Source organism: Oncorhynchus gorbuscha, linkage group LG20 (genome assembly GCF_021184085.1).
Source record: "Oncorhynchus gorbuscha isolate QuinsamMale2020 ecotype Even-year linkage group LG20, OgorEven_v1.0, whole genome shotgun sequence".
NCBI classification, from domain to species: domain Eukaryota; kingdom Metazoa; phylum Chordata; class Actinopteri; order Salmoniformes; family Salmonidae; genus Oncorhynchus; species Oncorhynchus gorbuscha.
The window spans coordinates 8,112,095-8,115,091 of NC_060192.1; positions in this window are offsets into that span (position 1 = coordinate 8,112,095).

Sequence of the window (2,997 nt, forward strand, 5' to 3'; positions counted from 1 at the left end):
GACATCATCGGCAACAACCTCGCCTATGGGCACGAACCCACCGTCCCTGGACCAGACAGGCCTGGCAAAAAGTGCTCTTCACTGACGAGTTGCGGTTTTGTCTCACCAGGGGTGATGGTCGGATTCGCATTTATTGTGGAAGGAATGAGCGTTACACCGCGGTCTGTACTCTGGAGCAGGATCAATTTAGAGGTGGAGGGTCCATCATGGTCTGGGGCGGTGTGACACAACATCATCGGACTGAGCTTGTTGTCATCGCAGGCAATCTCTATGCTGTAAGTTACAGGGAAGACATCCTCCTCCCTCATGTGGTACCCTTCCTGCAGGCTCATCCTGACATAACCCTCTAGCCTGACAATGCCACCAGCCATACTGCTCGTTCTGTGTTTGATTTCTTGCGAGACAGGAATGTCAGTGTTCTGCCATAGCCAGCGAAGAGCCTGGATCTCAACCCCATTGAGCATGTCTGGGACCTGTTGGATCGGAGGGTGAGGGCTATGGCCATAATCCCCCAGAAATGTCTTGGAACTTGCAGGTTCCTTGGTGGAAGAGTGGGGTAACATCTCACAGCAAGAACTGGAAAATCTGGTGAAGTCCATGAGGAGGAGATGTACTGCCTTACTTAATGCAGCTGGTGGCCACACCAGATACTGACTGTTACTTTTAATTTTGCCCCCCCCCCTTTGTTCAGGGACACATTATTCCATTCAGTTTATGTCTCAGTTGTTGAATCTTGTCATGTTCATACAAATATTTACACGTTAAGTTTGCTGAAAATAAATGCAGTTGACAGTGAGGACATTTTGTTTTTTGCTGAGTTTATAATGTTATGTAGTAAACTATAATACCTCGAATAAACACATAACATTACTGTTTCAAGCCTAAAGCTGTTTCCAGGCAATTCTTTTCAGATTTGGAGTTACACATTCTTTCAGGTCTAACAAACTGACAACAAACATTACAGAGGTCATATCAAACACATGACAAAACACAGACCTGTATAACACAGAGCGCTAACAACAAGAGTCTAACAACTCTGAGTCTGACTTAATCTCAATGTCCAGAGGGGTACAAAGGAGGATCAATGAGTTAGCAAGCTAACTTGCCTAAATATTCTGACACAACTTTTTTTTTTTTTACGATAACCTTGAAATGGACATATCCAGTTGACTCAACAACGTAAAACATGTTTACATGTAGCTTTCTTAAATTAATTACACAAACATAAGGCTATGTCTGGTTGTTCACCAATGTTAGCTGGCTAACTCATTGATCATGCTTTGTAGTACAGAGGCCTGTGAAAGTATTCACCCCACTTGACATTTTTCCTATTTTGTTGCCTTACAACCTGGAATTAAAATAGATTATTTTGGGGGGTTTGTGTCATTTGATTTATACAACATGCCTACCACTTTGAAGGTGCAAAATATATATTTTTTTATTGTGAAAGAATCAAGAAATAAAAAACTGAAAACTTGAGCGTGCATAACTATTCACCCCCCCAAAGTCAATACTTTGTAGAGCCACCTTTTGCAGCAATTACAGCTGCAAGTCTCTTGGGGTATGTCTCTATAAACTTGGAACATCTAGCCACTGGGATTTTTGCCCATTCTTCAAGGCAAAACTGCTCTCGCTCCTTCAAGTTGGATGGGTTCCGCTGGATTGAGGTCTAGGCCAATTCAAGACATTTAAATGTTTCCCCTTAAACCACTTGAGTGTTGCTTTGTCAGTATGCTTAGGGTCATTGTTGTGCTGGAAGTTTAACCTCTGTCCCTGTCTCAAATCTCTGGAAGACAAACAGATTTCCCTCAAGAATTTCACTGTATTTAGCACCATCCATCATTACTTCAATTCTGACCAGTTTCCCAGTCCCTGCCGAGGAAAAACATCCCACAGCATGAGATGGCGACCATGCTTCACTGTGGGGATTGTGTTCTTGGGTTGATGAGAGGTGTTGGTTTTGCGCCAGCCATTTTTCCCTGGTGGCCAAAAAGCTACATTTTAGTCTAATCTAACCAGAGTACCATCTTCCATATACTTGGGGAATCTCCCACATGCCTTTTTGCAAACACCAAACATGTTTGCTTATTTTTTTTCTGGTCAATCTTCCATAAAGCCCAGCTTTGTGGAGTGTATGGCTTAAAGTGGTCCTATGGACAGATACTCCAATCTCTGCTCTGGAGCTTTGCAAGTCCTTCAGCCTCGTCTTTGGTCTCTTTGTTGTCTCTCTGATTATTGCCCTCTTTGCCTGGTCCGTGCTTTTTGGCGGGTGGCCCTCTTGGCAGGTTTGTTGTGGTCCCATATTCTTTCCATTTTTTTTGCAATGGATTTAATGGTGCTCCGTGGGAGGTCCAAAGTTCTGGATATTTTTTATAACCCAACCCTGATCTGTACTTCTCCACAACTTTGTCCCTGACCTGTTTGGAGAGATCCTTGGTCTTCATGGTGCCACTTGCTTGGTGTTATTGCAGGCTCTGGGGTCTTTCAGAACAGGTGTTCATATACTGAGATCATGTTCCACTTAGATTGGACACAGCTGGACTTTATTTAACTAATTATGTTAATTCTGAAGGTAATTGGCTGCACCAGATCTTATTTAGGGGCTTCATAGCAAAGGGGGTGAACACATGTGTAATGATTGTCGTTGGTGGAAGAAGGAGAGGACCAAGGTGCAGCGTCGTACGTGTTCATTATCTTTTAATTACACTGAACACTAGAACAAAAACAACAAAACGGAACAAACAAAACAGTCCTGTCTGGTACAGAGACGGAAAACAACTATCCACAACTCGAGGGTGAAAACAGGCTGCCTAAGTATGGTTCTCAATCAGAGACAACGATTGACCGCTGCCTCTGATTGGGAACCATACCAGGCCAAACACATAGAAATACTAAACATAGAACAAAACATGGAATGCCCAACCCAACTCACACCCTGACCAACCTAAAATAGAGACATTAAAAAAAGGAATTAAGGTCAGGACGTGACAATATGCA